The sequence below is a fragment of the Chrysemys picta genome, chromosome 13, assembly GCF_011386835.1.
Source record: "Chrysemys picta bellii isolate R12L10 chromosome 13, ASM1138683v2, whole genome shotgun sequence".
Taxonomy (NCBI): Eukaryota; Metazoa; Chordata; order Testudines; family Emydidae; genus Chrysemys; species Chrysemys picta.
This window is the reverse complement of record NC_088803.1, coordinates 4,850,403-4,875,538: the sequence shown is the minus strand read 5'-3', so window position 1 is coordinate 4,875,538 and position 25,136 is coordinate 4,850,403. Positions and strand designations below refer to the sequence as shown.

General features: G+C 54.9%; 1 gene segment (V, D, J or C); it reads right to left on the bottom strand.

Moving 5' to 3' along the window:
• LOC122173242 (Ig mu chain C region secreted form-like) overlaps positions 1 to 25,136 on the bottom strand; it is a 1,717,225-nt gene that overhangs the window by 235,604 nt on the left and 1,456,485 nt on the right.

The window sequence follows — 25,136 nt, the reverse complement described above, 5'->3', positions numbered from 1 at the left end:
TCTGGCAGTGTTCCCTAATCTATCCTAATCTCCTTCCGGCGGGGAGGGGGGAAGCAGGTTAGCAACAGTCCTTGCACCTGCCTCAGTGGCCAACCACAACCCCCAAAGTCTAGCCCCTTTTCTCAAGGGCCGGTTGCAGTTTGAATCAGCCACCGCATGGCCAGGTGCAGTACAAGAGGGAAGGGGGGGACACCCAGACCCACCCACTACTCTGGGATCCAACCCAGGGATCCTCCAGTAGCAGCCTCCCTGCTCTCCCCTTGTCCAACTGTCCCTGGGCCACTTCCCCTCCGGGCCTCTAGGCCCTTTCTATCAGGGCCCGCAGTCTGGCAGGTCTTAGGCCGGAGCTGTAGTATGCTCCCTTGAGCCTGCCCAGCACTGCTCTTTCTGAGATACTGGTCTCCTGCTCTGGAGACAGACCTTCTCTCACAAAAGTCTGGGACAGACTGCCTGCTGCTCGCCTGGGCAGCCTTTATATAGGGCCTAGCCTAGCCCTGATTGGCTGGCTCTAATCTCGGCCCTGATTGGCTCTCATTTGGCCCTTCTCTGATTGGCTGCTAGCCTGTGCAGCCGCTCTGGCCTACTCTAGCGTCCTCTTGCAGGGGGGTGGAGCAGCCGCCCCACCTCTGTGATCAGCTGTCGCAACCAGGTGCGGGGCCGGCTCCAGGCACCAGCGGATGAAGCACACGCCTGGGGCGGCATTCCGTCCATTCCTGGGGCAGCACAGGCCGGGCGACTTTTTTGTTTTTTGCACTTCGGCAGTTCGGGCGGCGGCAGTCCGAGTGTTGTTGTTGTTTTTTTCTGCTTCGGCAGTTCGGGTGGTGGTAGTCCAAGTGGTTGGGGTTTTTTTGGTTTTCTTTTTGCTTGCTTTGGCAGTCCGAGCGTTGTTTTTTGGGGTTTTTTTTGCTTAAGGTGGCAAAAATGGTTGAGCCGGCGCTGCTGGACTGAGGTCGCTCAAGTGGTCAGCCCCTCAACACAGTGTATCGGGGGTGGCTCAGGCCTGGGCGGGGCCCAAGCACCCCACAAACCACCAAACTTCAAGGGGGGGCCCTGGCCTGGGTGGAACCCTGGCAGCCAGCAAACAGACAGACTTGACAGGGCTGGCTCTAGCCTGGGCGGGGCCCCGGTGGCCAGCCAACAAACAGTTCCTGTCCTGGGCTACAGCCTCCTTGCACCGTGTAGGGGGTCAGCCACCCGGGGTGGGGTGGCAGGGGGACGCGGTCCCACCCTCCTCCCCCCGCGTCCCAGCCCAAGGCGCTGGCAGGGGCAGGATTGGTTGCCCCTGCGTCGGCGGGGATCCAGCGCAACACGCCGACTGAGTCGCGCCGGGCTCTGCAGCCAGCAGCTCCCGGGCTGTCCCTGGGCTACTTCCTGCCTCCCCGGCTGAGGTTTGGTAGCTGTGGCCTCCAGGCCTTTTCCGGCTCCTTGGGGTAAACTGCAGTGGGGACTCCGGGCCAGTCCTCGTCCATGCCTGGGGTTAGGGTTAGGGTTAGGGGCCTCTGGAGAACAGGCCAAGTGTCCTCCTCTGTTGCAGGCTGTCCCCCAACTGTGGTGCAGGGCCGGCCTTTTATATTTCCGGCCCCACGCCCCGGTTCTTACGGTGAGGGGGGCGGGGCGATATAGGCTCCGCCCTCCAAGGAGCATGTAGGGGATCCCTCGCTCTCCTGCTCGGAGGGAGGCCGCTCAGTCGCAACAGAGTCCACCAGAGGCCCCGGTGGCCGGGCAACAAACAGTCCAACAGGCGAAGGGGGCGGGGTGATGTAGGCTTGGGCGGCTTGGAGGAGGTGGGTCTCCAGCTCCGGCTCCAGGGCAGGTGTCATAGTGCTGGCAAGAGAGAGGAGCCGGTATTAGACTGTGCAGTGCGGGGGTGGGACTGACACCGACACAGACGTGAAACTGCAGGGAAATAAGCAGAGGCTGGCGAGAATGGAAACTGAGGCACTGAGCCAGGGAATGATAAGGCCAAGGTTTCCCAGACCGACAGTGGCAGGGCAGGAATGGCGCCTGTTCCCTGGACCCTGCTGCCCCTCCTGTATCTGATCCTGGGAGTCAGCCTCTCCCCAAAGCCATTGCAATGTACTGGAGTGCAAAGAACAGAGCAGCCAGGAGAGGGAGTGACCCTTCCCCCCACCTCTGCCAGAGGAGCCCCCCTTGGGAGGTGAGCTGGGAGTGGGAGGGGCAGTGACTCCCAGCCACGGCCTGAGCAGCACCGGGGTTAGGGGAACCGGGCGGGAGGGTCTCGGTACCTGAGGTTGGCCACAGCAATGAGGGACTTGGCCAGGACGGCGCCGAGTAGAGAGTTAGGAGGAAGCTCCTCAATGAGCTCCTGTGAGACGCAAAGGAGACAAAGGAGCGTGTGAGATTCGGGCCTCACGGACACTCCCCAAGGAGGAGATTACACAGCCAGCAGGATCCCCCCAGCTGCCTCCCACTCCTCCGATTCCTGCCCACTAGTTCTCCCGTCTCCTCTCCCCAATCTTCAGCCCCATCAATCCCTGCCCTCAGCTGCCCTCCAGCACCAGCCAACCCACAACCGTCGGCCCGGGGAGACCCCTGTCCCTCCCATGTCTCTGTCCACCCTCCAGCTGCCGGGCGCCGTGTCTCACTCACCACAATCCTCTCCGCCACAGCCGCCTTCGAGCAGTGTGGCTCCAATGTGTCGTCCCCTCTCTGCTGGGCAGCGAGGCACGCGACGTAGATGGCGTGCAGGAACACGAGCTGCTGCGCCTGGTCCTGCGCCCACCAGGAGTGGGGTTAGGGGAGAGAGAGCCAGTTAGCCAGGGACCTCCCTGCCCCAGCCACACCAGCTGCAGGACTTAGGCCTGAATGGGGGATAGTGGGGACCTGCCTATTGTCCAAATCACCCACGACTCCTCCACAATCAGGGTCAGGAACTGGGACAGTGCCTGTGGGGGGAGGAGACCCCGGCTGGTGTGTGACAAACACCCCCATCTTAGGGGTCCCAGATCATGAAAGAGAAAGGTCCCCATTAGGGCCAAGACCTTCTGCAGGGGGTCAGGATGCTGGGAAAGAGCAGGACAATCTCAGTTCCAGCACAGATGGGGAACGTTTGTACCTTTTCTCGGGCATGGAGCTGCTCTCGGATGTTCACCAAGTCTACCCGTTCTTCTTTCTCCTCGTCGTCCTCGGAGTCCCTGGCGGACGCTGCACCAGGGAGAGAAGGGGACAAGGTGACTCCTGCTGCCACTCGGGGGAAGGACAGGGGCATGGTGGGACAATGTGTCCCCTTCCCACCTCCGGGACATAGGGCAGATTGGGCCCCACACTCCCCCCTCTCAGTGATGGCATCAGCCCCCAACTCCTTCAGGAGCCCATAGCAAAGAGACCCTCCCCACTGTCCTGGACTCCCTGGGAGGTGCCTCCCCCCACCCCCGCCCAATGGATCACCAAGGACCAAAGTGGCAGCATCTAGTGTCCGTGGGGTTCACATGGCTCAGGCCAGACACCTGGGCTGGAGACCCGCCCCCATAGCACTGCTCGAGGGCCTGGGCCCAGGGTGTTCACAGCCCCCTTCTCACCCCTCCCTGAGCCCAGCCTGGCTCCTCACCTGGAACAAAGCAGAAGTGTCCGTCGGCCAGGCTGCTGTCCGAGTCGCAGGCGCTGCTGCTGTCGGATGGGGAGCGGCCCGAGCTGCTGGGGCTGGCAGAGGGATCCTCCACCTCCTGCCCGGGGGAGGCTGGAAGGTCCTCACTGACCGAGCAGGGCGATGGCCCCTGTGGGAAGTTGGGGCTGGGCTCCTGGGGCCGCTGCTGCCCACACAACAACAAGCCCCAGAGCCACCCTGCCCGGTTCCGCCCCTGGGCTGGGTCCTGCCTGCCCAGCCGCAGCCTGGCCCAGCTCCAGTTTGGCCTGGGAGGTGATGCTCCCACCTCGGCGCCTGTGCCGGGAGTGGGTTTCCTCCGCCAGAAGGCTGGGCACTTCCACCTCCTGGCGCGGCCGGGAGCTTCTTCCCCTCCAGCGGGGACGGAGGGGCCACTCTGCTCCTGGGGAAGATGGTGGCTGCTTCCCTCAGGCTCTGGGGCCACCTGCAGAGCCTTCTTCCTGAACCTCCTCAGGAGCCTGGCCATCCTGGAACCCAGCGGGGAGCAGGCGTGAGTCTGGGGTCAAGGCAGCCGCTCACTAACCAGCCTGTTTGGTCCCTCCCCATCCCTGCCCCAGCCGGAGCAGCCCCTGCTCCCCCCACGGGGGTACAGGGAGGGCAAGCTACCCCCACTGGCAGGAGTTCATTGCATGCTCTGCTCCCCCTCATCGCTCCCCCTCGTCATCCCTGGGGCTGCAAGAACTGGGGAGTCTCGTCCTTTTCGAACACTGGGGTCAGTCACAAAGAAACTGGTCACTTTGGACAAGCAGCTCCCTCCTGCGACCCCACACCACACTCACCCCCCGCCCCCCTCCTCCCACCCAGGCTAGAGAAGGAACAGAACCCAGGCAGGGCCGGCTTTAGGCCGATTCGCCCGATTCCCCAGAATCGGGCCCCTCGCCTAAGAGGGCCCCGCGCACACACCCAGGCTACAGTCGTCTTCAGGGGCCCCACTCCCCTGGCCAGAGCGCCGGCCGGAGTGCGGCAGCCCCACGGCCCCGCTCTCCTGGCTGGAGCTCTGGCCGGACCACGGCAGCTCCGCCACCCCGGCTGGAGCTCTGGCCAGAGCGTGGCTGCCCCACGGCCCTGCGACCCTGGCTGCAGCTCCGGCCAGCCCCGCGGTCCCGCAGCCCCAGCCGGACTGCAGCAGCCCTGCAGCTCCACGACCCCGGCCGGACCGTCGGCCAGACCACGGCAAGCCCCGTGGCCCTGCATTCCTGGCCAGAGCGCCATCCGGAGAGCGGCAGCCCCGCGGGGCCACCTCCCCCAGCCGGCAATCCGAAGTGCCGCCCCAGGAATCGGGCCCCGCAGTTGCTAAAGCCGGCCCTGAACCCAGGAGTCCGAACTTCTCCTGGGAAACCATTCCCCACCTCAAAGTCCCTAGGCATAGCAAGGCCAGGGCCCCCTTGGTTCCCATTGATTTCCATGCTCAGCAGCTCACTGGGTCTGGCCCAGCTCACAGATTCTCAGCCTGGGGAACAGTCTCCCACAAGGGATTGGCTGGGAGCCCCATTGCTGGGACCTTGCCAAACACACTGGAGACGGCTCTGGAGAAGCCCCTTCCCGGTCTGAGAGCGAGGGGTTCCTGGGGGCTGTTTGCAAATCCTATCTCCTTTGGGAGAGATTATCTCCCCCTCTTTCTGCCTCTCCCCAGACAGACAGGGGATGCCCCCGAGGGCCACTCACTTGCTCTGGTGATGGAGCGATGGATGGAGGATGTTCAGGGTCGTCCTTCGCCCTTCTCCTCACTCTCCAAGCCCAAGGCAGGCTGGAGAGGGTGGTGGTGAGCTGAGGAGTTACCCTGCCCAGCAAGCAGGCAGGGTGATGGCACGGGGCGATCGGCTGGCTGTGAAAACAAGAGTCTGTCTTATTGTCAAGGGACGGAGAAACTCGGCCAGCGGCAGGGGGTGCAGAACACCGCCCTAGTGCAGGGATGACAGCGCGTCCGGGATCCCCACATCCCAGCACTTTACACACCTTACTGGAGCCTCCCGACCCCCCTGGGCTGTCGGGACTGCGACCCCAACCCCACTGATGAGAAACAGGTCTGGAGTGGGGAAGCTACTGGCTCAGGGTCACATCAAGTGTCAGAAGTATTGTGGGACCCAGCAGGCCTTCTTTCCAGGCCCCTTCGCTAACCACTGCTGCACGCTCCCTCACACAGCTGGCAATTACAACCAGGCCCCCATGTCCACTCCCCCTGCCTTTGAGAGGGAGTTTGCTCCGCTGGAGTGACTGGACCAGGGGATTGGGAGTCAGGACTCCTGAGTTCCATTGCTGGGTTTCCTGTTGCTTCCACTGCTGGGGGTTTTCCTTTCCCTGTGGGACTTTGGGCAAGTTGCTCCCCCGTCTCTGGCTCTGTCCCCAGCAGTCAAACGGGGATTTCATACTTTCCCTCTATTGGAAAGTGCTGGGAGAAGCCCCCAGCAAAAGCTGCTCTGACAGCGCTAAGCAGCATCTGCCCATTGAAGGTGGGAGCGCACTGCCCAGGAGGAGGAGGGGTTGGCTCTGGGGTTTCACTTCAGCCCAGTCTAGAGAGAGGGGCCCAGCCATGGAGTCTGGCTCAAGAAGACCAAGTCTCCAATTTGTTAATGGAGTTTTGAATTCCAATCCTGTGCTCCAAAGTGCTTGGTGTCATTTGCAAATTGTAGAAGCATGCTCTCCACTCCACTTTCCAAATCCTTAAGGAAAATATTGAATAGTACCGGCCCCCGGACTGATCCCTGCCGGACCCAGTAGGTACACCCTCTCCGTTGGACAGCCAGACATGGAGAAGGGCTCTTGGAGTCTGGGCTTTCAACCAGCTCTGCACTCCCATTACACTGATTACATCTAGACCACATTTCCCTCGTTCGCTTGTGAGAATGTCCCATGGGACTGTGTCAAAAGCCTTAGTGACACCAAGAGAGATCACATCTACTGTTTACCCACCTCCACTAGGCCCAGAACCCTGCCAAAGAAGGAGCTAGGATTGGTTTGGAATGATTTGTTCTTGACAAGTCCATGTTCTTTTTCAGGGATCTCACACGAGAACTGGGGCACAACACCTGGTTTGTTAAGGCCACAAAAATGGAGGCAGGAACCTCTTCCCTTCTGCTGGCAAAGAACCCCAGGTACCTAAAAGACAGGGCCTCACATCCCTGAATGGGCTTTTAAAAAGACAAAGCTTAAAAAAATTGGCCCCGACCATTTCTTGTTTCCGCAGACTAGATATTTTAGCAAACTTTAGAATTCCTTGGAGCTAAACACCGAGAAATTCCCCTTTCTCCTTCACAGAGGCTTTAACGCCCCTTATCTCACTCAGGCTCACGACCGCCCAGAGTTCGAGAACTGTCCCTGTTCGCATTGGACAGATGGGGAGGAGCTTGAGCTACAGAGAAGGGAAGGGACCTACCCAAGGGCCTACGCAGGAAGGCGGTGGCAGAGCCAGAAAAAGAAGCCACCAGTCCTGACTCCTGTTCTAATGGACAACAAACCCCCCTGAGGCACGGCAGAGGGGAAAGTAAGCCAGTACGGTACGGTACGGCGTAGCGGCAAGAACCAGTACGCCGTGCCGGACTGGACTGGCTTCCGCGGCGGAGATTTAAAGGGCCCAGGGCCCAAGCCGCTGCGGGGAGCCCCGGGCCCTTTAAAGTGCCACCGGAGCTCCGTCAGCCGGGCTCGGACGGGGATTAATGTGCCCGCAGCTTTGGCCGCTGCGGGGAGCCCTGGGCCCTTTAAAGTGCTGCCGGAGCTCCAGCAGCCGGGCTCCCGGAGCTCTGGCAGCCAGACTTGGGCGGGGATTTAAAGGGCCCGGAGCTCCGGCAGCCGGGCTCCTGTGGTGATTTAAAGGGCTGGTGCTCCTGCCACTGCAGGGAGCCCCGAGTCCTTTAAAGCGCTGCCGGAGCTCAGGCAGCCGGGCTCCCGCGGTGATTTAAAGGGCCCAGAGCTCCGCGGTGGCTGGAGCCCCGGGCCCTTTAATTCGCCCCTGAGCCCCGCGGCTCCCAGCCGCCTCTGCAGCTGGTAGCTCCGGGGTGATTTAAAGGCCCTGGGGCTCCCAGCCACAGCCGGAGCCCCTGGGCCTTTAAATCTTGAAAGGCCCCGCCTCTTCCGGTTGAGGCCACACCCCCGCTCAGGACTCCGGCGGAACGGTAAATCCTTTAAGTTCCTTTCACGCCTGGGCAGGGATAGAGTCCAGGAATCGAGATGATGGGGAAATTTCATTGAACCGTTTCTCTCAGAAAATCCCATTCTGACTAAACCAGTTTGTTTCTTGAACTCCTAACAAGTGGGATGAAAGTTCTTTGCAAAAAGATTTTGTTGCAAAACAAAAGCATCTCCTGTTTGTCACAGTGTGTTAAATTGTCTCCTCGCACACCAAGAGGAGACCCTTAGATCTCGAGAATTAGATAAGATGCCTGAGTCTGAGCTAAGTAGTTGCTGCTCTTATCAATTTCAAAATAAAAAAATACAAATAAAATCGACTATTTCAGCTATTCTATTATGTCACAATCTGATCTGAGTAAACGTGATAGGACACCTCATCTTATGCACTGCTCCTAGTGACACTCTCCAACGGATCCCCATCCTCCACCCACCGTGAGGTAGGTAGGAGCAGATCATTATTATCCCTACTTGAAAGAGGGAGAAGTTAAGGCAGAGAAAGGAGAATTGACTTGTCTTAGGTCACACAGCCAGTCAGTGGCAGAGTTGGGAATAGGACCCAAGAGCCCTGATTTTCAAATTAACCATCGGAACTTGAATTTCATACATTGAATGACCTGAATAAAGTGCTCTCAGATGAGTTCCAGACCAACAACAGTGCACAGTAATTATTCTGCAAGTATTTTAGGAGAACTGCAATGGTAGAAAGAATCATGAGCTGCTCAGAGACAATTCATGCAGAGAAGCAGCAAAATTCATCAAACCTAGAACTGCTTATGACTTATTTACTTGGTCTTAAAAGAGAACAAGGACCTGAGTCTCCTCCCTACGCTACTGGTGGGGATCACTGCCGGGGCAATATTTCAGCCCCACATTTTTGGGTGCACCTCCCACCGTGGGAGCTGCAGAGCACTCCCCCGTGACACACAAACACACACACCCTGGTGCTGGGAGGGGAACAGGGGAAAGGACAAAAGAAGCAAGAGAAGAAGAGAAAGGAGGGAGGGCTGGAGGAAAAGGTGAAACAAAAAGGACAAACCCCAATGTCCCCAGTGATTCTAAGGGACAAAATCCCGGGTGTGGAATAAAATTCTGCCTCCTTAAGCTCGTGTTTTCCATGCCTAGAATTCAACTCCCACCCGATGGATCAGACTGAACAGGTTTCACACCTGGAGGAGGCTCTTACCTTCTACACAGGGACGTCTGCTTTCTAGTACAATCACGAAAAGGGAAGGAGAAAACTCGACAGAGGTTCCTCCTGCCGCTCACGTACGTGAACCCGAATGTTCTCTCAGTCCTCAAAGAGAGACCTCGAAACAGAGACGTGCTGAAGCAAAGCCCCAGGGGTCTCTGAACTTTCCCGGGCCCCTCGCCTCTGTCCTGCCTGGCTGATGTCAGCATCTCTCTGTGAGGTCACCACCTTTGACCAATAGTCTGAGGTCCTGCAAAATGCCTTTGTGATGTCACTGCCACACCCCTCCCTTGCTGTGCTAATGTCCTGCCCCTGGCCAGGCACTTGGGAGCTTTGAGCTACTCCCTGTGGATCACCCCACTCAAGGTGTGTTCATTTTAGGAAGCGAGCCGACTAGACAGTAAAACCTCAGACGCTGCTCCCAATGCCACACTCTGTTTTTCAGAAATTACTAGACTTGATGGCCAGAAGAGACCATTAGAGCATCTAATCTGACCCCCTGCATGTCACTGGCCTCCTGTATGACACCATAATACTTTGGGGGCAAAGACATTCCAGAAAGGCATCTAGTCTTCATTCAATGACATCAAGAGATGGAGAATCCACCACTTTCCTTGGTAGCTTGTTCCTGTGGTGAATCATTCTCGCCATTGAATATTTGTGCTTTATTTGCAATATGAATTTATCTCTTTTCACCTTCCAGCCACTAGGTCTTGTTCTGCCTTTCTCTGCTCGATTAAAGAGCCCTTTAATACCCAATCTTTGCTCTCCATTAAAGCACTTCAACACTTCAATGAAGTCACCTTTCAATCTTCTTTTGATAAGCTAAACAGGTTGAGCTCTTTCAATCGCTCACTAGAAGGCATTTTTCTCCAGGCTCAGAACATTTGGTGGCTCTTTGCTGCCCCAGCTCCAATTTCACAACATCTTTTTCAAAGGAGGACACCAAAACTGGATGCAGTATTCCAATATCAGTCTCACTGATGCCGTGTCACCTCCTGTGACGCTATTGACATAATCTGTAACTGTATAGATCACCGTTGTGACCACTGTTATATATTTGCAGCCAATATTGTATAAAGGTTGTCGTGGAAGGGGTCTCTGGAGAGGTTCTGATTGGCTGATTAGAATTATGCTCTCTGTATATGTGTAGCACTTTTGTAGTTGACGTTCTGAATATTGGCTCTATACTGTCTGTATTTCAAACTTGTGCTATGCTTCCGGGAACACCCCAGACAAGTTGGTGTTAGTTCTGCCTAGCCTGCTTGATGGCCCTCTAAGGACCATGAGCTATACAATTGACCCATTGAGAGAAGGTAGATACACCTTGTGACTCAGCAAGACATGCAGGGACCTGCCTATGGACAGAACTCTAAGGTTTTTCTATGCCACATGCTGGATTGTGTGTCCTTGGGACAAAGAAAGCAAAGACGACACGGCAAGAGACTATAAAAGGCTGATGCCTTGTCTCCATCTTGTCTTCAATCCTGCTTCATACCTCTGGAGGGACTTGGCTAAAAAAGGAAGCTCTATACAAAGGACTGAATGACCCATCCCAGCTGTGGATGTTCCAAAGACTTGACTTGAACCTGCAGTTTATTCTATCACTGCTACAAGCCTGAACCAAGAACTTTGCCATTACTGTATGCAAGGCTGGCTTTAGGAAGTGCGGGGCCCCGACAGGGATGAGTAAAAAAAAAAAAACCACGTAACCCCCACCCTTTCATTTCTGCCATGTATTATTTACTTTCCATAACTATATAAATAAAATCAAAATTATATATTACATATATTGCTTGCTGGAGGCAGGGCAGGGGTAGGGCAGGGGCTGATTGGAGGTAGGGTCTGCCTGGAGGCAGGGCAAGGGGTGTGGAGCTGGTTGCGGGTAGGGCAAGGGGTGCAGGACTGGCTGCGGGCAGGACAGGGAGTGCGGGGCTGGCTGGAGACAGGGGCTGGTGCGGACAGGGCAGGGGGTGCAGGGCGGGCTGCGGGCAGGACAGGGGGTGCAGGGCTACCTGGAGACAGGGGCTGGCTGCAGGCAGGAGAGGGGGTGCGGGGCTGGCTGCAGGCAAGGGCTGGCTGGAAACAGGGGCTGGTGCGGGCAGGAGAGGGGGTGCGGGGCTGGAGGCAGGGCAGGGGGTGCAGCAGGGGCTGGCTGCAGGCAGGGGCTGGCTGGAGACAGGGGCTGGTGGGGGCAGAGGGTGCGGGGCTGGCTGGAGACAGGGGCTGGTGCAGGCAGGAGACGGGGTGCAGGACTGGAGGCAGGGCAGGGGGTGCAGCAGGGACAGGGGCTGGTGCGGGCAGGGGGTGCGGGGCTGCAGTCAGGACAGGGTGTGCAGCAGGGGCTGGTGCGGGTAGGGCAGTGGGTGCAGGGGCTGGAGGCAGGGCAGGGGGTGCAGCAGGAGCTGGTGCGGGCAGGGCAGGGGGTGCGGGGCTGGAGGCAGGGCAGGGGGTGCAGAAGGGGCTGGTGCGGGAAGGGCAGGGGGTGCAGCAGGGGCTGGTGCGGGCAGGGCAGGGGGTGCGGTGCTGGAGGCAGGGCAGGGGGTGCGGGGCTGGAGGCAGGGCAGGGGGTGCAGAAGGGGCTGGTGCGGGCAGGACAGGGGGTGCGGGGATGGAGGCAGGGCAGGTGGTGCAGCAGGGGCTGGTGTGGGCAGGGCAGGGGGTGCGGGGCTGGAGGCAGGGCAGGGGGTGCAGCAGGGGCTGGCTGCAGGTAGGGCAGGGGCCCCCCTGGTTCTACCACCCTGGCCCTTTAAATAGCTGCCGGAGCCCTGGGGAAGCTGCGGGGTCTCGCGGCTATTTAGAGGACCGAGGCAGCAGAGGGAGCTGGAGCCCCGGCACGTTAAATAGCCCCCGGAGCCCCCTGTTACCCCAGGGCTCTGGTCCAACCACTAGACCCCCGCCCCAAGCGCCAGAGCTCCCCTTTCTCCGCCACTGGGTACATAAAACTACAAGTCCCAGAATCCCTTGCTTCCCCGTCCCACCTCCTGAGGAGACAGCCAATGGGCCGGAGCCGTTTGCTGATTGGCAGGTGCGCGAGCCAGTGGGGGCGAGCCCATGCCCGGCGCGGGGGCAGCAGGCGATGGCGGGACCGGGCTGGGAGCGGGCGCTGCGGCTCGTGCTGGGCGCGCTGGGGCTGGCGCTCTCTGTGTACGCGCTGCACGTGGAGAGCTCGTGGGAGCGGGACCCCGGGTACCGGCCATGTGCGACCTGAGCCCCTCCGTCAGCTGCTCCAGGCCAATAAAGGCTGTGGGAAGTGGTGTGGGATGAGGGATGTGCTGGCTGCTGCTTCCCGCCGCCCCCATTGGCCAGTGGGAGCCGCGATCGGCCAAACCTGCAGACACGGCAGGTAAACAAACCAGCCCGGCCTGCCAGGGCGCTTACCCTGGCGAGTCACATGCCAAAGGTTGCCGACCCCTGATCTAGGTTGTATTTCCCTAGTTTGTTTGTGAGAAGGTCATGCGAGACCATATCAAAAGTCTTACTAAAGTCTAGATCAGGGATCGGCAACCTTTGGCACGTGGCACTTCCTGCAGCCCCTCCTGGTGACACCATCTTTGCAGCCAGGCATTCACCTCCAGGATATCTCTGTCTCTGCTCAGGCTCTACCTTTGAGCAGATGGATCGAAGAGAACACCACCTGTGCTCTGAACTCCTTCACCCACTCCCAGAGCTCTGTAGTTATTTCTGATCTGTTGAGGGTCATACCTCGCAGTATTATTATTTGTGGGAGGACAGTGTTGCTGGCCAAATGAAAGATCTGGACACTAGGGCAGAGAGTTTTAAAGACACATACAGGACTGCGATGCACAGACCTCATTGTAATGAATGGGACCTCATGAAAAAGGCCTTTCCATGATAAGAATGACACTTACAGCACTGACACCCCCTGCTGACCCTAAACACCTACAGGCAATAATAGCCAAACCCAAACCCCTATTCCAAGCAGAGTTTTTACCCCCACATGGGAGAAGTGCCAGAGAATTCATGGAGGTGATTAGGGACTTTGTTATTGATTTTTTTTGGTGGAAGGCATCCAGATACTGGGATGGATAGACAGATAGATTAGATTAGATTTATTGCTCTTTTTATTATTTGCAATGAGATATCTCAAGCAACTCCTTAAGATATCTGGTCTTTATTGTGAAGTCGTGAAAACTACATGTGGCCTGCTCTGAGGTGCTTTCAGTCAAAGTACGAGAGAAGAGGTGGATGCAAGAGACGGGGAATACATGAGTTGGAATTCAATTAGTTGTTTAGAAAATGAGGATATGCAAATCATTTTCCTGTTTAAGGCCAGAGATTCCCTGAACCTTTCAGCTCTCTCTGTGTGACACCACAGTACAGGGAACACCAGACTCTCCTTGATAGTTTTTTTCCCAATCTCAGAAATATGATATTTGCAGTACATTTCATTGTATTTACAACCGTTGTAAAAGGTAACTGAATTTCACGGGAGGTCTCACAATATTATGAGTTTCACAGGGGTAGCCCTGTTAGGCTGTTTAAGCAAAAACAATGAGAAGTCCTGTGGCATCTTAAAGACTAACAAATTTATTTGGGCATAAGCTTTCGTGGGTCGGAGCTTGCATCTGACGAACCTTATGCCCAAATAGACTTTAAGGTGCCACAGGACTCCAATATGAGTCTTACAATCTCTTTCCCCCCTCAGGTGGCTGGACTGCTAAATTCGTAGAGTCTGGGGGTGACATTAGAAAACCTGCAGACTCTCTCTACCTCTCCCGTAAAACCTCCGGATTCAAATTCAGTGACTACTGGCTGAGCTGGTATCAATTGTCTCCCAGCAAGGGACTGGAGTGGGTATGCCGTATGAAACAATCCCCTACGAGTGATAAATATTATGCCAGTTCAGTGAAAGGGTGATTCACCATGTCCAGGGACAATTCCAAGAACACGGCATATTTGCAAATGAACAAACTGAAGCCTGAAGACACTGCTATGTACTACTACCGTGACGCACAGTGTGTAACCTGTGTGTGGCTCTGAGATCCTACGACAGGGGTCGGCAACCTTTCAGAAGTGGTGTGCCGAGTTCACTGTAATTTAAGGTTTCGCGTGCCAGTAATACATTTTAACGTTTTTAGAAGGTCTCGCTCTATAAATCTATGATATATAAATAAACTATTCTTGTATTTAAAGTAATAAGTGTGACGGACCCAGACCAGTGGGGTACAGGAGTCTGGTAGAGGGCAAATATACTGGTCACTGGATGAGTAGTTTTCTGTTCCCTGAGTGACCAGAGCAGGGGCTGCACTAGAGTAATCAGGAACCTGCTAGAACCAGTTAAGGCAGGCAGGCTAATTAGGAGACCTGGAGCCAATTAAGAAGAAGCTGCTAGAATCAATTAAGGCAGGCTAATCAGGGCACCTGGGTTTTAAAAGGAGCTCACTTCAGTTTGTGGTGTGCGTGTGAGAAGCTGGGAGCAAGAGGCGCAAGGAGCTGAGAGGGAGAGGGAGAGCTGCTGGAGGACTGAGGAGCACAAGCGTTATCAGACACCAGGAGGAAGGTCCTGTGCTGAGAATAAGGAAGGTGTTTGGAGGAGGCCATGGGGAAGTAGCCCCGGGAGTTGTAGCTGTCATGCAGCTGTTACAGGAGGCACTATAGACATCTGCAGTCCACAGGGCCCTGGGCTAGAACCCGGAGTAGAGGGCGGGCCCGGGTTCCCCCCAAACCTCCCAACTCCTGATCAAACACAGGAGGAATTGACCTGGACTATGGCTTCTACCAGAGGGGAAGGTCTCTGGACTGTTTCCTGACCCACAGGGTGAATCTGTGAAGCGAGCAAATCTGCCAATAAGTGCAGGACCCACCAAGGTAGAGGAGGAACTTTGTCACACCGGCTCCATAACAAGCACTAGCCAAGTCAGTACTCACTAAAACTTCATACGGACAATGACTTGTTTCTACTGCTCTATAGGCTGAAATTTAGTACAATATTTATATTCCAACTGATTTATTTTCTAATGATATGATACAAATGAGAAAGGCAGCAATTTCTCGGCAATGTGCTGTGACACTTTTGTCTTTTGATGTCTGATTTTTAAGCACACGGTTTTTACGTGAGGTGAAACTTGGGGTACGCCAGATGCAGTACAGTCTGGAAAGTTTGACAGCCACTGAACTAGGCCATTTTCCTGTCTCTATTAGTGGCCAGAACCAATTGCAAGAAACCCTGGACACGCCGCTCTCGGCCCACTAATCTCAGGGAGTCCTGTGGCACCTTTAAGACTAACACAGGTATTGAAGCATAAGCTTTCATGGGTGAATACCCACTTCGTCAGACGCATGTTGCTTTTTACAGGTCCAGACTAACACGGCTACCCCTCTGATACCTAATCTCAGGGAGGCTCTACTGTAAAACGTTAACTCTGTCCTCAGAATCCCGCCCCCACCCCCGCAGCTTCTCCCACCTGCACCCACAGGCGGGTCCCCAGTCCTGGTCCAAAGCACGAGCCAGGCTTGCTCAGATCACGTCCCTAGTGTCATGGATCATTTCAATGTAGCCGGTCACTGCTGGGAAGGGAAAGGGGCTTCCGTCCCAAATCCCTCCCAGCGCCATGGGAAATCTTCCCTCTCCAGTGGGTGGCCCAGCCCAATGGATCCCTGGGACACGACCCCTCCCCAGACACTGACACCCCCGACCGGACGTTACATGGCCCTTGTGCGCATGGAACGGGGCTCCAGAGCTGAGTCCCCCCAGTTCCCAATATCACCTCACAATAGCCAGGCCCTCAGTTCCTGGGTGAGGAAATACAGTCACTGCAGGGAGCTGTTCATTCCTCCCAGGGGTCCGAAAGTGTCAGGAGGACCCCAGCGCCCTGTGCCCGGCGCTGCACAGACACACAGGACGGGACAGTCTGACTCCTGCACCCGGAGCCCTAGGGCGAGTCAGTCAGATCACTGGCAGCAGGAGTGTGTGTCTCTTCTAAAGAGGGGGCATGCAAATCAGGGAGACAGTTTCCTGTTTAAATCTGTGCCTCTCCCTGCCCAGGCTGAACCCGGAGACACAATCCGCAGCCCCTGGGTCTGTGCAGTGACCAGCCAGTCCCCTGAGAACTTTCCCTCCAGCACCAGGGAAAATGGGATTTTTGCACCTTGTAATTTTCGCTGTAGCAGCTTTGGAAGGTATTTTCCTCCTCTGAAGAACTGGCAGAGTTAGAAGGATATTGTGTTACCGCTGTTTTTATACCGATATTAATGGCCTGTCTTTATTCCCAGGTGCCCGGTCACAGATGCAGCTGGTGGAGTCCGGAGGGGATGTGAAAAAGCCCAGAGAATCTCTCCGTCTCTCCTGCAAAGCCTCCGGCTTCACCTTCAGCAGCTACAATATGAACTGGGTCCGACAGGCTCCTGGGAAGGGACTGGAATGGGTCGCTCATATAAACCCCAGTTTGGGTACTGTATACCTTGATTCAGTGAAAGGCCGATTCACCATCTCCAGGGATGATTCCAAGAGTGAGCTGTATCTGCAACTGACCGGCCTGAAGCCCGAGGACACCGCCCGCTATTACTGTGCGAGAGACACAGTGACACGAAACCGATTTGTGATCATACAAAAACCCAGGCTGCGGAATCGCCCTTCTCCCGGCAGCCGCGCGGGGGCAGAAGTGACACACACACCGCTCCGGGCTCAGACAGGAGACCCGGCAACCAGGTGAATGTAACACAAACCTCCTGTCAGTTTTAATCCTGTAACCCCCAACCCATGGCATGACTCCCGCTCCCCCATTGCAACCCCCCGCCCCATGGCATGACTCCCCCTCGCCCCATTGCAACCCCCCACCCTAAGGCATGACTCCCGCTCCCCCATTGCCAACCCCCGGCCCGATGGCATGACTCCCCCTCCCCCCCATAGCAACCCCCTGCCCCCTGGCATGACTCCCCCTCGTCTGCAACCCCCTGCCACATGGCATGACTCCTCCTCGCCCCGTTGCAACCCCCGGCCCCATGGCATGACACCCCCTCCCCCATTGCAACCCCCCGTCATATGGCATGACTCCTCCTCCCTGCACTGCAACCCACCGCCCCATGGCATGACTCCCCCTCGCACTATTGCAACCCCCCGCCCCATGGCATAACTCCCCCTCGCCCCATTGCAACCCCCCGCCCCTGGCATGACTCCCCCTCGTCTGTAACTCCCCGCCCCATGGCATGACTCCAGCTCCCCCATTGCAACCCCCCACCCCATGGCATGACTCCTCCTCGTCTGCAACTCCCCGTCCCACCATTGCAGCCCCTGCCCCATGGCATGACTCCCCCTCCCCCCATTGCAACCCCCCACCCGATGGCATAACTCCTGCTCCCACATTGCAACCCCCCGCCCCATGTCATGACTCATGCTCCCACATTGCAACCCCCCGCCCCATGTCATGACTCATGCTCCCCCATTGCAACCCCCACCCAATGGCATGACTCCCCCTCCCCCCATTGCAACCCGCCCCATGGCATAACTCCCGCTCCCCCATTGCAACCCCGCACCCCCAAGGCATGACTCCCCCTCGCTCATCTGCAACCCCCCGCCCCATGGCATGACTCCTGCTCCCCCATTGCAACCCCACGCCCCATTGCATGACTGCCCCTCTTCTGTAACCCCCCCCATGGCATGACACCCCCCTCCCCCCTTGCAACCCCCCGCCCGTTGACATGAGTCCCACTCGTTTGCAACCCCCCCCCCCCCGTGGCATGACTCCCTCTCACCCCATTGCAAGCTCCCGCCACAAGGCATGACTCCCGCTCCCCGATTGCAAGCCCCCGCACCATGGCATGACTCCCCCTCCCCCCATTGCAACCTCCCACCCCATGGCATGACTCCGCGTCCGCCCTTTGCAATCCCCCGCCCCATGGCATGACTCCCCCTCGCCCCATTGCAACACCCCATCGCATGGCATGACTCCTCCTCCCCCCACTGCAATCCCCCGCCCCTGGCATGACTCCCCTTCGTGTGTAACCCCCCGCCCCATGGCATGACTCCCCCTCCCCCCATTGCAATCCCCTGCCCCCTGGCATGACTCCCCTTCGTCTGTAACCCCCCGCCCCATGGCATGACTCCCCCTCCCCCCATTGCAACCCCCCGCCCCATGGCATGACTCCCCATCCCCCCATTGCAATCCCCCGACCCATGGCATGACTCCCGCTTCCCCATTGCAACCCCTCACCCCATGGCATGACTCCCCCTCCCCCATTGCAACCGCCCACCCCATGGCATGACTCCCTCTCCCCCCGAGATTGCAACACCCCAGCCCCATGACATGACTCCCCCTCCCCCCATTGCAGCCCCTCGCCACATGGCATGACTCCCCCTCGCCCCATTGCAACCCCCGGCCCCATGGCATGACTCCCGCTCCCCCATTGCAACCCCCTGCCCCATGGAAAGACTCACCGTCCCCTCATTGCAACCCCCGCCCAATGGCATGACTCCCCCTCCCCCCATTGCAACCTGCCCGATGGCATGACTCCTGCTCCCCCATTGCATCCCCCTGCCCCATGGCATGACTCATGCTCCCCCATTGCTACCCCCCCGCCCTATGGCATGATTCCCCCTCCCAACTTGCAACCCTCCGCCCCATGACATGAGTCCCACTCGCCAGCAACCCCCCCCATGGCATGACTCCCCCTCGCCCCATTGCAACCCCCCGCTGCAAGGCATGACTCCCCCTCCCCCCATGGCAACCCCCTGCCCCATGGCATGACTCCCGCTCCCCCATTGCAACCCCCCGCCCCATTGCATAACTCCCCCTCGTCTGTAACCCCCCGCCACATGGCATGACTCCCCCTCCCCCCATTACAACCCCCCGCCCCATGGCCAATGGGGAAAGAAGATACTTTGAAATCTGGGTGGGGGGGAGGTTTTGTTTGTGCTCTCTGTGTGTTCCCTCTTGAGACAAAGAGAGAGAGAGAGAGAGAGAGACCAAGCAGGTAATCCAGCTCCCACTGAAATGATACATCTAAAATTACAGAAATTGTAAGCAACAGCAAGAAAATGCATTAATTATCTTTTGTTTTAGCTTGTGAATTTTCCGTATACCAAGAGGGAGGTTTATTCCTGTTTTGTAACTTTGAAGTTGAGTCTAGAGGGGAATCCTCTCTGTTTTAAATCTTTTTATTACCCTTTAAACTTACCTTCCATCCTCATTTTACAGAGATGCTTCTTTTATTTATTTATTTCTTATAATAAAATTCTTACTTTAAGAACCTGGATGGTTTTTAGTGTCCTAAAAACCCAAGGGTCTGCTCTGTGTTCACCTTTTTAGCCTATTTCGTTGGTATATTATTCTCAAGCCTCCCCAGGAAAGGGGGTGAAGGGGCTTGGGGGGATATTTTGGGGGAATAGGGCTCCAAGTGGCCTGGCCCCTCCCTGAATGTCTGTTTAAATCACTTGGTAGTGGCAGCCATACCATCCAAGGACAAGGAAAGGAATCTGTACCTTGGGGAAGTTTTTAACCTAAGCTGGTGGAATATAAACGTAGGGAGTCTTTCATGGAGGTCTTCATATCTGTACCCCAGAGTTCAAAGTGGGGAGGGAACCCTGAGAAGCATCAAGGACCAAAATATGACTTAAGCTCGAAAATACCTTCCTGCAAAGAGTGTCCAAATATAAACATTCATCGGGCAGATATTACCCAGAATATGAACCTGGGTCATATCTTCAAAGGGGTCCTGGTAGAGAATGCATTGGATATAATATCAAACGGAAGGGAAGAAAGGATATTCTCAGACAATTACTGTCTCCTAAAGGCAGCAAATATAACTCCACTAACTCATTACATCCAGAGACCATTCATATCAGCCCATTTAACTCAGCTGATTTAAATAACGCCTTTATTAAGTAGAAATGTATCTAGGGCTGTACAGTAAATGTGCTTTTGCTAACATGACAAATCTCTACCGAATGTGGGATAGGATTTCAGAGATGGTGCAAGGGAATTAAACGTCGAAATCCCACTGAATTCCGATGGTATTTGGGTTCCTAACTCTGTTGGGCTCTTTTGAAATCCCAACCAAAATCACAGGAGAAGGGGTATGATTTCTCGTCTCCAAATATTCCTTCATTCCTAAGAAAGTGCTGTCCTGTACTTATAGTTGGCTGAGAATCTCAAAGACCTTTAAGTGTTAAATGACTAAATGCTGTTTATTTAAACTGAGTTTGGGGGTCAAATACCTTAGGCAGTTTCACAGCTTCCTGAGCTGAATTCACTCTGAGGCAGACACACGTCCCAGGGAGAGAGCCCCATGTACAGACAGAGCTCACACTCTGCCATCTCGTATATTGACACCGGGATTCACTCTCTGAGGCAGACACGCGTCCCAGGGAGAGAGCCCCATATACAGACAGAGCTCACACTCTGCCATCTCGTATATTGACGCCGGGATTCACTCTCTGAGGCAGACACGCGTCCCAGGGAGAGAGCCCCATGTACAGACAGAGCTCACACTCTGCCATCTCGTATATTGACGCCGGGATTCACTCTCTGAGGCAGACACGCGTCCCAGGGAGAGAGCCCCATGTACAGACAGAGCTCACACTCTGCCATCTCGTATATTGACGCCGGGATTCACTCTCTGAGGCAGACACGCGTCCCAGGGAGAGAGCCCCATGTACAGACAGAGCTCACCCTCTGCCATCTCGTATATTGACGCCGGGATTCACTCTCTGAGGCAGACACGCGTCCCAGGGAGAGAGCCCCATGTACAGATAGAGCTCACCCTCTGCCATCTCTTATATTGACGCCGGGATTCACGCTCTGAGGCAGACACGCGTCCCAGGGAGAGAGCCCCATGTACAGACAGAGCTCACCCTCTGCCATCTCGTATATTGACGCCGGGATTCACTCTCTGAGGCAGACACGCGTCCCAGGGAGAGAGCCCCATGTACAGACAGAGCTCACCCTCTGCCATCTCTTATACTGACGCCAGGAAACTCGCATGCAAATCCCTGTCCCGGGGGTTCCTGTTTAAATACAACCCCCTGATTAGAGGTGCCTCAGTCTCTCCACAGACACAGAACTGCCTGGTCCCGGCTGCTGAGGAGAGTACACTGAGTACCCCAGCTCTGTGCAGAGTCAAATGACCTTCACACAAGACACTTCCAAGACCTAGGTCTCCCTGCAGCTCCGCTCGCTGACACCTGCAGACACCGCCACCTATCACTGCGCCAGAGGCAATGCTTAGGGACACACAAGCAGGCAGCCGTAGGACAGGGGGAAGCTTTTTTTGAATAGTGCAGTGAGGCGCTAAGTACAACGGGGAGACGCCCAGCGTGGTTCTGCATCGCCTTTACCCAGGTCTTGTCATCCGCAAGTTGTAATGGAAAGGGGAGATTGTAACTGAAATCAGTTAGCGCCTCCATTCCATCTGAGTTCCTCTAGAGAGGGGGGCATGTTAATGGGAGAACAATGGGGGGATAAGGAATATAACTGCTTTCAAAACACAATAGCAAGCAAACAACGTGTATTCCTTCCATCTGATAACATAGATGTCAAACTCCTGTAACACAGAAAGTGAAAAATCCATGGTAAACATATTTATTACAAATATCTAGGATACCCTGTACAATTTATAAACTCCTCTGTGCGCATCTGATTTTTCATTACACGCGTTATGATAAGAAAGAAAGAAAGTGAATGGAAATTCATGCACCTTGACTCCAGCGGAGTTACCACTGAGTTACACCAAAGGTGAATGATAGGAGAAATAACCCATTTTCTATAGTATTCATAAATGTGTAGATGAACATAATCTAACAATAAAATGATCATTCATGGGGATAAAACCTTGGCCCTCATGATCTCCTGCGGCAATGAGTTACACAGGTAAATTGTGCAAAAGTCTGTGGAAAGTATTCCATTGAAAGAGGAAAAAAAGTAGTTTGAGACAAACACTTTCGGTGAAGATTCTGGCCTTTATAAATAGTTTTCAGCATCATGGGCCAGATTTTCAATGGTGTTTAGGTGCCTAAAAATGCAGATATGCATCTAGTAGCAGTTACGAAAGAAAGCCTGGGCTATATTCCTAACTCCCACTGAGTGCTACTCCGTACGCCCTGTCATAACTATAAAGGGAAGGGTAACAGCCCTCCTGTGAACAGTACTATAAAATCCCTCCTGGCCAGAGACTCCAAAATCCTTTTACCTGTAAAGGGTTAAGAAGCTCAGGTAACCTGGCTGACACCTGACCCAAAGGACCAATAAGGGGACAAGATACTTTCAAATCTTGGGGGGGGGGGGCGGGAAGGTTTTTGTTTGTGCTCTTTGTTTTGGTTGTTGTTCGCTCTTGGGACTGAGAGGGACCAGACATCAATCCAGGTTCTCCACATCTTTCTGAACAAGTCTCGCGTATTTCAAACTTGTAAGTAAATAGCCAGGCAAGGCATGTTAGTTTTTATCTTTGTTTTCTCAACTTGTAAATGTATCTTTTTGCTAGAGTGTTTATCTCTGTTTGCTGTAACTTTGAACCTGAGGCTAGAGGGAGGTCCTCTGAGCTCTTTAAGTTTGATTACCCTGTAAAGTTATTTTCCATCCTGATTTTACAGAGATGATTTTTACCTTTTTCTTTAATTAAAAGCCTTCTTTTTAAGAACCTGATTGATTTCTCCTTGTTTTAAGATCCAAGGGGTTTGGATCTGTATTCACCAGGGAATTGGTGAAGAATCTCTCAAGGCTACCCAGGGAAGGGAATTAGCATCGAGAGTGGTGGCAGCGGACCAGATCTAAGCTGGTAGTTAAGCTTAGAAGTTTTCATGCAGGCCCCCACATCTGTACCTTAAAGTTCAAAGTGGGGAAGCAGCCTTGACAAGGCGTAACTGTGGATGGAGGGATCATAGTACCTGGCCAGCCACTCCAGCCCCTTCCCGGGCTCCCGTCTGAACCAAAACATCCAGGCGCTGCTCGAGGGGAGTTTTCAGGGGACCGGCTGGTAACTGCACAGACCCAGGGGCTGCGGATTGTCTCCCTGGGTGCAGCCTGGGCAGAGAAAGGAACAGATTTAAAGAAGAGACTCTCACTTTTATTTGCATATCGCCCTGTTTATAAGAGATACAAGTTCTGCCGTGGAGCGAGCTCAGGTTTTGTTAGCTGCTAGAAAGAAAACCAAATGGAGCCAAAGAGTCATTTCCCCTCATGTTGGAGGGGAAAGTTTTCAGGCGATTGGCTGTGCTCAGACACCAGGGGGCTGCGGATGGTCTCTCTGGGTGCAGCCTGGGCAGATTTAAACAGGAACTTGTCACCCCTATTTGCTTATCCCGCTCCTTATAAGAGAGACAAGCTCCCTAAGAGCCCGTCTGAAAATCTAGGTTCGGGCATTCAGGAAGGCGCAATCAGACATGAGTGGTTACGGATCCAGGCTGGGGTTATGAGTATGGGGATTCCATCCCCTTTTTCCTCCACAGACTTCCTGGGTTACCCTGGACAAGTGTAACATATTCCCCTTGTGTCTCAGGCCCCCATCTCCACCTATGGAGTCCTCCTCTTTGGCTCCCCGCCCCAAGGCAGCCACCCGCTGCACCCCAAACTCCTCATCCCCGACCCAGCCCCATGCCCTGCACCCCAACCCTCTGTCCCAGCCCAGAGCCCCCATCCAGCACCCAAAGTCTCTCCCAGAACCTGCACCCCAAACCACTTCCTGCACCCAAACTCCCTCCTAGAGCCCGCACCCCCTCCTGCACTCCAACCCCCTGCTCCAGCCCAGAACCTGCACCAAACTCTGTCCCAGAGCCCGCACCCCTCCCGCACCCAAACTCCCTCCCAGAGCCTTAGGCAGGTGTTTATGGGGGGTGTGTGTGAGGGGAGACTTGGACCCATTCTGGACACCACCAAAAATTATACAAACCTGTCCACCTATGGACATAAACAGCACTTTCCTGCCTCACAGACTTGTTGGGAAGATAAATTCATTACAGATTATGAAGTTCCCAGATACCATGTGATGTGGCCATGTAAGGGCCTAAAATACAGGAATGGCTTAGCCTGGTCCCCGTCCAAAGATCATTGAAATGAACAGGAGCGTTTCCAGTACTTCATTGGAACATTTCCACGGATACTTTTGGTGGATTCTCCTTCCCATGTGAAATGTGACTGTTTTCTCACCTGGGTAATTTGAGTGAAGACGCGTTGCTGTGGGAAATATGCTGTAAATACTGCGCAGTAATGATGGAAAGCCCAGGAAAGTCAAAGGGGAAAAACCGCAACAACCTGCTGTTTAGTTCAGTGTTCGCTGCATGGTGCCCTGTGTTATAAACCCGAGTCAGGGAAATTCTGTGGCTATTGCTTGAAATTTCAGTGCAGGTGTTCGCAGAACGGGGAATGGAGATAATGAGGATGATTCCTACAGAGCTTCAGCAATTCGGATTTAATTACAAACCCGGGGAGCAATAAAACTAGTGAAATATTCCTGTGCAGATTGATATTCCTGCATGAATCAACCGCATCCCGCTGGCTTTATTCGTCCTGCGTGTAACCCCATTGATTTAACTGGGACCGGTCGTGGGAGTAAAGAATAAAGGATCTTGCAGAAGATTAGTAAGGACATTGGCTCATCAAAGCATCAGGCAGTGCCCTTTGAGCCGGAGGATGAGACATGGAAAGTACAGAGTATATCACACCTGCTGCTGTTTTAGCTGCTGCTGCTGATAATATCACCCAACCCTTCCCTAGTGATTTCCCAGCCATGGCTCTCAAGCAAAGAAAGAAAATGTCATTATCTCCAATGCTGCTAAACGTGTAAACTGAGGCACGGGGAAATGAAGGGCCTTCACCCTCTGTTTACGCTGGAAAGTGTGTTTGTGTCTTTGTGTCCTGAGTGGTGTGATTGTCAGGAGGTTTATTTTTGCGTTTATGTGTAGCTTGCTTTCGTTTGTGTGTGTTGTACTGCGAGTGTTCACGTGTGGATACACGGGTGAGTGTGTGTTCACGTGTGGATACAGGTGTGAGGGGGGTGTTCACCTGTGGATACACGGGTGAGTGTGGTGCCTTTCTATTCTCACCTGTATGCTTGGAAAAGAAGAAACCGGTGAAAATAAACATGTCAGTGGCAGTGTGTGATGCTCAGAGGAATTCCGGGGGCAGAGGCGGGGCAGGGAGCGGGGGGGAAATAACCCCATTGAGAAACTGCCAGAGCCGGCAAATGTTTATAGCCTGGGAGACTTTCTCTGGGCTTCTCTCATCCCCTGTCCCTGGCAGTCGGGGCTGG